Here is a 12,357-nt window from a genome sequence, read left to right as displayed (position 1 = left end):
TTTTAAAAAGTGCTTTTTTGTGTGTTTGCGTTGGCAACTTAGCTGTACTTTTTTTTGGGAAAGTTTAGTTTTTTCTTGGCGGAAGCACTTGCTGGAGAAACTGAAGGAGAAGCCACTGCTGCATCACGTGCCACTTGGACTGACAATTTTCTTACCAATAGATCTTTGCATCTCTTCAGATCTGTGTCCATTGGGAAGAAAGACACAACATCTTCATCCCTTCTGGGATGAAAATCCACTCCCAACAACAGCAGGCATAGGGCTCAAGAATTCTCAATAAAGACACAACGTAAGACTTAAACCTTAAATCTTGAATATTGCATTTGCTCTGTTCAGCTTGTCCACATATCTGTGGTTAAGTGGACAGTGGGTGCAACAACATTTTGGAGGCCGCTAATTAATTTTTTTTAATGTTCCTGTACAGGTTGGGACATGCTTTAATGAAGTGGAATCTTTGCAAAGGATTGTTTAACAGTCAATTGCTTTTGAAAGCACTATTAGTAGTCTTCTCGGTCCCCTTCTGGGATAAAAATCCACTCCCAGCAGCAGCAGGCATAGCACTCAATAATTCTTCTGGGGCAAGGACTGATGTGAATGAGTAAAATATTTTTTGTAAATGCCTCCCCTTCCCTCCTCCCTCATAAATTTACTTTGGAATCAGAAAATTACATTTACTACCAATCAACCCTTCCTGTTCTGCCTTCAACTACATACATACTCCAACTCCCTCAGGCATCTTGAATAATAAAAACATTTGTTTCCTAATGTGCCATGTTGGAAGTTGAACTGCCACATGTTTGTGCCGCCTACTGCTGCCACTTAACTTAGTCAGCCAGCTGGCTTGGTGCAAATTTTGGGCCTAAACCGGATTAAAACAATATTGTGATGTGGTCAAAATTCACTGGAAATGAGTGGAAATTAATGTGTGCTGAGATTAATAATACTGTAGGTACATAAAAACTGAAATTATGTGATTTTAGCAGATTTTATACATTTTTGAAAAAATACAGATCCCAAACCAAAACCAAAACACACAAGGAGCGGTTTTGGCAAAACCAAAGCCAGATCCAAAACACAAGGAGATACAGATCCAAAACCAAAACACGGGGGTCGGAGCACATCTCTAATGTATACTGACCTATTACATATACATACAGTAGGGCCAAATGTAATAGGGTGAGGGTTTAGAAAATGTGAGTTTACCTGTAAACTCTCACCCTTTTTAAACTCGTCCAATGTAATAGAGTCTGAGAACATGCAAACTCGCATGTTTTTAGACTAAAAAAACTCTCATGATTTAAACTCTCATCCAGATGTTTTCCCATTTTGAAGATAAAACTCGACCAATGTGAGTGCTTACTGCTAAACTCTCACATTTTCTAACCTCTCACCCTATTACGTTTGGCCCTTGAAGTCTTTTGACACTGTGCATGTGTGCTACTGTCAGTGCTATGATCGACAAAGCATAAGTGCTTTATATATGTGAATGCATCGCTAAATGTATCATAAAGTCATTATACAGTAGTTTAATGAATAATTCAGTTGTTTTAAGAAAAAACTGTATATGCCGGTATTCCTTGTGACATTAGTGAAATTTAAATATATAGAAATTCTATTAATGTCAAATTATATATCTATTAGATTATGATTGGAATGTGTCAGTTCTTGGCTTGGGATACAACATGTGAGCCAGGTATAACAATGAGATGAAAGGTTTTTATTGAAACCATTACTGCCTTAGGGATACGTAGATAAAACCACATGAGTGTCTTAAAAACTTTCTCCGGTTTTGTACTGCTGACTTTGTATTAAAAACTTAAATTGATTTTTTTTTTATTCTTCTCACATAGAGTACAGTCACATTTTTCATTTTTAGCTTTTAACTACTAGAATACTTGCTAACCTCTGTCTCAGCTGTATAAAATGTAACTAACATTAGGAAATACCAACAAAGAAGTAGATATACAATAGTAACTACAGTATAACAATAGTAATGATAGATATTCATATAATAAAGGGGTTTGTACTGTATAGGAGCAATGGGAAGACAGGGATGAACCACATATGTCACTTTTTGTCTCCAATCAGTAGCCATCATTTGCCTCCTTCTATTCCTCCCTCTCAGTATGTTGTTACCTTTAGAGGGATCTTTTTGGGCCATGATTGAAAAGTTATGAATGTTGTCCAAGCAAAAAGTGTGCGTGTTTGTGTAAGTTTGAAGCAGGAGAGCAGTTATTATTATTATTATTATTATTATTATTATTATTATTATTATTCTTTATTTATATGGTGCCCAAGGGTTCTGCACTACCTTGTGAAGTGCATAAGCAAATGAGCAGACAAGAAAACAGTTATTAACAGTACCAAACAATGCAGGACATGGACAAGCTTTATACACTGTGCTACTTTAGTGATCATAACACTTAAATAAGCAGCAGGGGGTCAGCAACCAAGTGTTAGGTGCCCTTGTGGGGAGTTAGGAGTAAATGATAGTATAAGTAAGGGAAGGAAAAGCACTTGAGGGAAGAGGGCCCTGCTCGTGAGAGCTTACAGTCTAAATCGAAGTTATGTTTCTAGTTGTTATAATTCTAAATCATAAAGCTCAAAATCACTAACTTCTATTTTCGGTTCCCATTGTTTCCTGAGAAATAAATAATGTGAGAATTCTTGTAAGCACAATAAAAATAATATGAGCACCTCCAGTTATTACAGTAGAAGGTGGCCTTTATTGTAAGACAAGTATGATGATAACATCAATACATGTTTCTGTAGTTGCCTAAGGGATTGTGCTTAATTAGAATATGCTTTAGCATTCAAGATCGTTACATTTCAACTACTGATTTATGAGAAGAAAGGAATTTTGCTAATAAGAGGATGTACAATATGTTAAAGGTTTTTTTTATGTACTTATTGTTTCAAGTTATAAATACTTGCTCTGTAGCAATTATAGTAAATATATGCTAGTGTGAATACTTTGCCATGTGCACACCTGATATGTAAATGTGTCACTTTATAAAAGTCTCTGGACCTTGGCTTCTACAATTTTGTGGTGTCTAAGCAGTGCCCACCTGTATACTCTTACACCCCCTCCCCAGATTCTCACTGCCACCTTATTGTTCCATATTTACACATTGGCTCTACTCTGCTTCTATTCTTTTTTATAATCTATTTTCTTTCTGGCTCCTCTCACTGACAGCATTGTTATCAGGAACGGCGCCACCAGTAGGCAGCTTTAGGCAGCTGCCTAAGGGTGCCAGCCACTGGAGGGCATCGTTGAGTCAGTTGATGATGTTAGTCACCTCAGCTGACACATGATCTCACTGCACAAGATTTCCACTTCGTGTCCACCCGGCCGGTGCAGGGAGAACTGATCTCCCGTGCTTTTTACAAGTATTGCCACCTGATCCCTGACCTGCTTTACTGAGGGTGAGGATGTGGCGGGGGGAGCTAGGCTGAAGCTATGCCTAGGGTGCTGAGAAATCTTGCTCGGGCCCCGGTTGTGATGCTTGAGGGAGTAGATTTCCTGGAGCCTCCAGGGACTAGTGGCAGACAGTCGTGCTGCCAACTCAAACTTGCACCATACTTGGAAGTTCCATTCTCTTGGAAGTTCAAGGAGATCTTCAATTGTGGGGGAAAGTATGCTGGTTCCCAGTAAAGTGGAAAAATCTCCTGCATGCAACCGGCTGGCTGTGAAATGGGTAGGATGCGCGGGCCTTGAAGACACACGACTTGCTATTTATTGCGTACTTGTAGCCCTGCCTCCAATGTTTGAAAGTCAGTATTCTCATAAAAACATCATAGGGGTCGGGCCACGATGATATAGTTCACAGAGCTCCGCCACTGTCCCACAGACTTGCCTCCTCCTCTGCTGGAACGAATCTTGCCAAAATTGGCTAGTATGCCTTGCACTCCTGGCGGCTGCAACGGAAGCACTGCCTTCTATATGGACCTATGTCAGAGAATGTGAGATGTAGATGCATGGTAATTGAGGGAAATATAGGGATGGATCTATCCTGGAGAGAGCCCAGTCACCACAAGTGAATTAAAGAACCTTGTGTATAAGTTTCTGAAAAAAAAAGTGACAATGGTCGTCATAATAGAAGCCTCCAGATATTGCTTCCTTCCACAATAGATAAGAAGCAATAGATTGTAGCACAGACTAAAAAATGGAAAATTCAGATTTATGACACCTTCTCTGTGGTGTAGGAAGTGTCAACTGTCTCTTAGGGGTAAATTTACTAAGAATCGTGTTTGGTCGAGATTTCAATCTCGGGTGTGTTTTACTAAAGACAAACTCGGGAGAGATTTCTCTACAAATGTGTCCTGCTACATTGTTACTGCATACGCAGAAAATAGTGCCACACATGGCGCAAGGTGTGCACCTGTGAGTGGATACGTGCACTGCATTCACACCCGCGTCTCCATAGGATTGCAAGGTGCGATCACAGTGCGCGCCATAGCGTATCATAGCGTATGCTGCTGCGGGTAATCGCATGGCGCAATGCGTGCGCCAGGGATGTCAGGGGAAGTAGGGACCCCCCGATAAAGGGGTCTCCCCTCTCACGAGCACCCCAGGCTTAAGCTGAAGCTCGGGGCTCTTCCATGCACCCCTGGGCGGTGGGTGCAGGTGTAATAATGGTGATGGTAATGTAAACTATTGTTTTTTACTGTGGAACTATTGTACAGGTGCCAGCATGCCTGCCCTTTGGCACTTGTGGAACTACAAGTGCCAGCAGGCGGCCGGCTCAGTACACCCTCTTCCCTATTCAGGAGCACTGCTCCATAAGGGTGACGTGACATCATCAAGTCATGTCGCATTATACTTACTGGGAGGCGGAGTCACTCGACTCGAGGATCCATGCAGGTCTGGTGTGCGGCGCAAGTAATGCCCCTGGAAAACTGCCAGCTGGTAAGTTTTCTGGATCTAATGGGAAGGGGATATATGTGCTGTGCTGTAAGGAAAGGGGAGAGAAGTCTGTTCTGTAAAGGGAGAGCGCCCTGAGCTGTGAGTGGGCTGTGCTGAGAGGGGTCAGTGATGTGAGGAAAAGAGGAGTCAGTAATGTAAGAAAAGAGGGGGTCTGTGCTGAGAGGGGAGGGGGGGTCTGTGATGTGAGGAAAGGGGGTCTGTGCTGTGAGGAGTCAGTGATGTGAGGAAAGGGGGTCTGTGCTGTGAGGAGTCAGTGATGTGAGATAAGGGGGTCTGTGCTGAGAAGGGTCAGTGATGTGAGGAAAGAGGAGGTCTGTGCTGTGAGGGGAGGGAGGCCTGTGCTGTGAGGGGAGGGGGGTCAGTGATGTATGGAATTAGGGGGTCTGTGCTGAGAAGGGTCAGTGATGTGAGGAAAGAGGAGGTCTGTGCTGTGAGGGGAGGGAGGCCTGTGCTGTGATGGGAGGGGGGTCAGTGATGTGAGGAATTAGGGGGTCTGTGCTGAGAAGGGTCTGTGATGTGGGGAAAGAGGAGGTCTGTGCTGTGAGGGGAGGGAGGCCTGTGCTGTGAGGGGAGGGGGGGGTCAGTGATGTGAGGAATTAGGGGGTCTGTGCTGAGAGGGGTGTTGTGCTGTGAGGCAGGCAGTGAAGAGGGCAGTACAGGTATGGGGTGCTGTGAGGTTGGCAGTAACTGGGTTAGTGTGTGTTCTGTGAGGAGCTCATTGTGCTATGGGGAGGGGTCATGAGTAAGCTGGGTTGGAAGTCAGTGTGCTGAGTGAGTGTTGTGAGAGGGCAGTGAGTCAGTGTGATATGGGATGGACTGGCAGTGAGAGCTATAGAGATCAGCGGGGCCAAACTCAGAAAAGCTTAGCAAAAATCATGTATTATGCATATAGGATGTAGTTCATATCCCGGCTGTTGATATGCCGGCGCTCAGAATGTTGACGTCGGAATCCCGACACCAGTCAGAATCCCGGCACCAGTATCTCAACCGCTGGCATCCCGAAGGTAAGTATATGGGTGAGGGGGAGGGTTAGACTTAGGCTGCAGGGTGGGGGAGGGTTAGGGTTAAGCTGCTGGGTGGGGGATGGTTAGTTTTATGGACTAGGGGGAGGGTTAGAGTTAGGCTGCGGGGTGGGGGAGGGTTAGGATTAGGCACTAGGGGGAGGGTTAGTGTTAGGCTACAGGGTGGGGGATGGTTAGTTTTATAGACTAGGGGGAGGGTTACAGGTAGGCTGCGGGGTGGGGGAAGGTTAGGGTTAGGCACTAGGGGGGGGTTAGAGTTAGGGTGCTGGGTGGGGGAGGGTTAGGTTTAGGGGCAGGGTTTGGATACTTACCGGCAGGTGTAGGCATCCTAAACCTGTCGGGATGCCGATGTAAGGATTCTGAGCGCCGGCATCCCATAACCAACCCATACATACATAGCCGGCATGTCAGGGCCGTGGCATACCTTTTCTACAGGGTGCTGTACAGAGGCATAAATCAGAAATAAAAATATAGTGCTATGGATTTTTTGAGGGAGGGGGTCCCAAAACTGGTATCTTACCTAGGACCCCATGAGGTCTAAATCCAGCTCTGACTGACACTACTATATGTATATGCAGGTGTGTGCTACTACATCTACCAACCCAACCTGCATTAACCCTGTAAGCTCTTGGCTGGATCTGAGTCTTACTACTGTATATGCATGCCTGCATCAGCCCTGTAAGCTTACTACTGTATTATGTGTATGTCTGCATCAGCTCTGTGTTCCCTGCATCCTGCTATCTGCCAGTTAATAAACCAATAAGCCTGGTTAATTTATTTGCCATGAGGACTAACCTCCTTTGCAGACCAATGATACCTATCAACACCACAGTTTCCGTCAATAAAAATACCATGAGCCTCTGTAAAAACTACAGACCATTGGAGGCGATCCTTGTTCTCTACAGTTCCCCACTGACATACTCCAATTTTCCATTTCTATATCTGTATTGGTCAATATCTGTATAGCCCTAATCTAACCAGAGACCCATGCTCAAGGAATCCAGGAGTCATCAGCAAGCAGAATACCAATGTATAAGGTACATCTGTGACAGGAGAGTGATAGCAGGGAGGTAGGTAGCCTGTACATCTCCAGTAGCTGTGGAACTATAAATCCTATCATGCTGGACATATAAAGAGCATATGGGGTGTTCTGAGGGCATGTGGGGCTATCTGTTGGGCATACAAAAGGCATATAAATAGGCAGGTGGGGAGGCTTTTAAGGTGCATTTGGGGAAGTTTAATGGTATGTGGGGAAGTCTGAGAGGAATTTGAGAGGAATGTGGGATGGTCTGAGGGGCATTTAAGGGGCATGTGGAGAGGTCTGGGGGATATGTCTGATGACATGTGGGTAGGTCTGAGGGTCACTTAAGGGCAGGGCTGGATTAACAATGGGGCTGGTTGAGCTACAGCTCCAGGCCCTCAATGAAAATAGGCCCACAGGAGTTTACTGTCTGTAGTCTAGTGGTGACAAAAAAAAATCATATCACAATCTGTGGTAATGCGAACCCCCGCTCATTCACCCCAGTGGTTGTCCTGCCTGCTCACTCATTTCAGCCCCCTGCCGACCAAAGCCCTGCCCATTTACCATGTCAAATGAAGCTCCGCCCACCCACAGCAGCAGAAGCTCCGCCCACCCGTGACCAACCGAAGCTCCGCCCACCCACGACCATCCAAAGCTCCACCCACCCGCGGGCAGCCAAAGCCCCACTCACCCATTTACCCACTTCTCCTCCCTCAGCAATTGAGCTGGCTGCTGCAGTCGGCAGTTGGAGCACTGAAATTATGAGAAAAGTGGAAGGAAGGAAATACAGAGCTGAGGAACACAGGCCAACTGTAATGCATCTCCCAGAGGTCAGTGTAATCATGCCTGGCACTGCTGAGAATATATATATGTATTGTATATATATATATACGTGTATGTATGTAATATATATATATATATATATATATACTGTATCTATATAATGTATATACAAAAATATTGGAGTACTTTATGCAAACATTCTGGAATGCCTTCCCTGTTGTGGTTGTTTACAGCTAAACATAGATAAAGTCCTGCAGTTTAGTGGAAAAGAGGTATGACTGAGACCTGTCACCTGAGAGAGTTGAGATTGAGGTAGTTAATCTGAATTCTAGTCAGGTGTTTTTATAATTATAATATGTGGAATCTGGAGGGGATATATATGTATTTATATGTATGTTGTATCTATAAGGGAATCGGTATGTAATGCCGGCTGTCGGGATGCCTCCTGTCAGAATACCGACAGCAGCATCCCCATGGTTGGTGTCAGGTAAGTATACATACCCTTCCCCCTCTAACACTCCCTTCTTTTACCCTAATGCTCACCACCCCGCACCCTAACCCTCCCCATTAGTGCCTAAACCTAAGTCTTCCCCCTTTGTGCCTAACCATAACCTTCCCCCCTTAGTACCTAACCCTACCCCCCCAGTGGTGTCTAACCCTAACCTCCTCCTCAAACAAAACCTAACGCTAACCCCGCTAAGTGAACTAAACCCAACCCCCCCCCTCCCCCCCCACCGTGACTAACACTAAGGACTAGGGATGTGCAGGCTCGGATAGGTTCGAGTTTGCACGTTGAGTTCGGATTTTTCCATCCAAAAAAACGGAACTCAGAAAGATGCTAAACGTCATCTTACATGGACGAACATCATCATTCCTGGACTTTTGTCACCCCCGTTTTCCGGAAGTAGCAAGGCCAGGATCTCAGGATCTGTGTCCATGGACGCAGACTTCCTGGCCTCGCTGCCTGACAGGACCCAGCCAGACTGCGGTAAGCTTCATAGGGTCAACCATTGCAACTGATTGCCGTGATGATGATCCAAGGCTGCAGCCTCAGTTGCAGCGCTGGGATCGCAGATGCAGCAAGAAGGTGTCAGACAAGTTGTCGGCATTATGACCGCCGGGATTCTTTAACAGACTTTTACTTCTTCAAATATGCTCCACAACGGGCAAGGGCTGGTCACTTATAGAAGATTAATTTATAATGATAGTTTACAAACTCTAATCAGCTCTGACTAATCAAGCTCTGTGGTGATCTGGTTTGCAGATCAACCTTGAAAACTGAGAAGCCATTTAAGGTTACATCATTTCATCTAAAATAAACAAACAGCATTTCTAAATGAGCAATTGCTTTAAATACATAACATTTTGGAATCACTAAAAGTTTAATGTTTTGCAGAATTGTATTACATTAGTGGGTGAGGCTAAACTAATATTATGTACCTTTGTTCATTGTGAATGATAATCCTAAAGTAATTTTTCTGAGCAATTAATTTTTATGATGATGATGGTGTTCAGAATGTAATAATATCACAATGTCAGGATTTATCCAGGAGAAAATGTTGTCAGGAAACCACATGTTAGAAACGGATGGTAGTCTGGTCAGACATAGTGCCAGTCTTGAGGGTGGATTTTGCATTGACTAATTGTGGCCACGAGGTTTACGGAGGTGGTACAGTTTTTTGGGCTTTGGAGACCACCTTGGGGGCTGGCGAGCTTTGGCTCAATGTGGCCAGAGGCCTGGAGGTGAGATGCAGCCTTTGGGCTGTGGAGGCAGCCTTGAGGGCTGGTGAGCTTTGGCTTGTTATGGCCAGAGGCCTGGAGGTGAGATGCAGCCTGTGGGCTGTAGGAGCAGCCTTGAGGGCTGCTTGTGGCCTTTATAGTCATGGCTAAGGGACTGGTGCTGTGAAGCAGCTTTTGGGCTGTTAGAATAACCCTGTGGGTGCCGATTGTGGCCTTTATAGTCATGGCCAAGGGACTAGTGGTGTGAAGCAGCCTTTGGGCTGTTGCAGCAGTCTTGAGAGCGGATAGTGACCTGAGGTCCCTGGACCGTTGCAGCCTTTGGGCTGATGAGACTCAGGTGAGGTATGCAACAAGAACGTGGGGCTGCTACCCAGAGGCGTCACTAGGGTTGGTGTCACTCGGTGCTATAACTCATGGTGACACCCGCCCCCCTACACAAAAAAAAATAAAATCAGGACCAAGGTGCGCAGCTCGGAACTTTTTCCCCCCTTACCAGTCCAGTACTCAGATTGCAGTGCTTCTCCCTAGAATGTAGGGGTGCACTCACCAGAATTTCAATCAAATGGGTATCAAAAATCTTTTATTCCATCATATCAAAAAAGTGTTCACCAATGTTTTGCTGCTCTCAGGACCTTTATACACACACACACAGCAGTGGGGGTGTGCAGCACTCCATGCTCTTACATAGAACACAACTCTGGCATTACATTTGCAATGTTTCAAGCACTGTCATCAGGCTAAGAAACACAAAACAACACTATAACAATAGAAAACTACCATTCACCACATGTATGCCGAAGCCGGGACCACTCACCCAGAGCGGCAGCGCCCGATCAGTCACAGGTTTCAACCCATCACCATAACATCAAACAACTTAACATGATAGCAGCAAAACAATTACATATTATAAAACAAGTATTACTGTACTACCATTGTATCTAAAGTGCATACAGTCAAATACATATATAATTATAAATGAACAATGCGCCCCTGTCATTATCGGCGCTGCTATCTACAAGATAGCAGCGCCGAGCGGCAGGGCCATGTACGAACGGTCATACAGCATGACCGTTCGTCCGGCTGTAGCTGTCGTTATCGACAGCTACAGCCTGGCGCTAGCCTATCCCCACAGCAGGGACAGCGCTGTCCCTGCTGCAGCGGCTGCCAGCTCCAGGGCTCCACGCGGGGATCTCGCGATACTTGCGAGATCCCGCGCATGCTCAGTGCAGCTGGCCGGGAACAGACACAGCGCATCAGCACTAGGCTGTCTCTAGCGGGTAGCGCCGGAGGGGGGAGTTAACGCTCCCCCTCTCCGGCCGATGAGATGTTTATACATCTCATTGGTAGTGCTTCCTGCTTCGCCTCGGTAAAGAGGCGAAGCGGGAAGCGTTACAGCGGCATGGTATACCCCAATGTGCTATCTATATTTTATATCATAAGGTATGAAACCACGGTTTCCCCAGACAGCATGCCCCCCTTCTGTATCCAGCCAGACAGCTCCCATTCTGTGTCCCCAGTCAGCGTGCTCCCTCTTCTATGTCCCCTTCCAGCCTGCCCCCCCTTCTGTGTCCCCAGACAGCGTGCCCCCCCATCTGTATCCAGCCAGACAGCTCCCATTCTGTGTCCCCAGACAGCATGCCCCCCCTTCTGTATCCAGACAGCCCCAATTCTGTGTCCCCAGACAGCGTGCTCCCCCTTCTATGTCCCCTGCCAGCCTACCCCCCCTTCTGTGTCTCCAGACAGCATGCCCCCCCATCTGTGTCCCCAGACAGCCTGCCCCCCTTCTGTCTCCAGACAGCATGCCCCCCCATCTGTGTCCCCAGACAGCCTGCCCCCCATCTGTGTCCCCAGACAGCCTGCCTCCCCTTCTGTCTCCAGACAGCATGCCCCCATCTGTGTCCCCAGACAGCCTTCCCCCCCTTCTGTCTCCAGACAGCATGCCCCCATCTGTGTCCCCTGTCAGCCTGCCCCCCCTTCTGTCTCCAGACAGCATGCCCCCCATCTGTGTCCCTTGCCAGCCTGCCCCCCTTCTGTCTCCAGACAGCATGCCCCCCATCTGTGTCCCCTGCCAGCCTGCCCCCCCTTCTGTCTCCAGACAGCATGCCTCCTTTTCTGTGTCCCCTGCCAGCCTGCCCCCCCTTCTGTCTCCAGACAGCATGCCCCCCATCTGTGTTCCCTGCCAGCCTGCCCCCCTTCTGTCTCCAGACAGCATGCCCACCATCTGTGTCCCCTGCCAGCCTGCCCCCCCCTTCTGTCTCCAGACAGCCTGCCTCCTTTTCTGTGTCCCCTGTCAGCCTGCCTTCCCTTCTGTGTCCCCAGACAGCCTGCCTCCTTTTCTGTGTCCCCAGCCAGCCCTCTCACTTCACTTACCTTCTTGACGACTTTAGCCTTCCAGCGGCGGTGGCGGGCGGAGGACTGGGGCCGCCGGCTGCTCTCTTCCAGCAGCGGTGGTGGCGCAGTGTGACACCTCGACGTCACGCGCCCCGCGCTTTCTTTAAAAGCAATAATAACTTTTAAGCACGGCGGCAGGGGCGGGCGGCAGCCGGGGAAGTGGGCGGGCAGTGGGCGGATCCCCTGCCCGGAACTGGGTACATCATTGACTATGTGGCCGCAGAGGAATTGCTTTGATTTAAAGCAGCTGTGTGGCAGCGGCAGGGGGTGCGTGAGGCTTTTGGTGTCACCCCCTTGGGGGCTGCTTGGAAGGTGACACCCGTTGCGGCCCGCACCCCCCGCACCCCCCTTGTGATGCCACTGCTGCTACCAGTGCCACCAAGATGAGACTGGCAGCAGTGTGCTTAATAGTGCACCTGGAATGCAGAGTTGCTACCAGTGCCGCTGGGAGGACACTGGCGATGGTGTGCTAG

This window comes from Taudactylus pleione, unplaced genomic scaffold (assembly GCF_031769625.1).
Source record: "Taudactylus pleione unplaced genomic scaffold, aTauple2 ptg000792l, whole genome shotgun sequence".
Taxonomy (NCBI): Eukaryota; Metazoa; Chordata; class Amphibia; order Anura; family Myobatrachidae; genus Taudactylus; species Taudactylus pleione.
Note: the sequence above shows the minus strand (reverse complement) of the source record.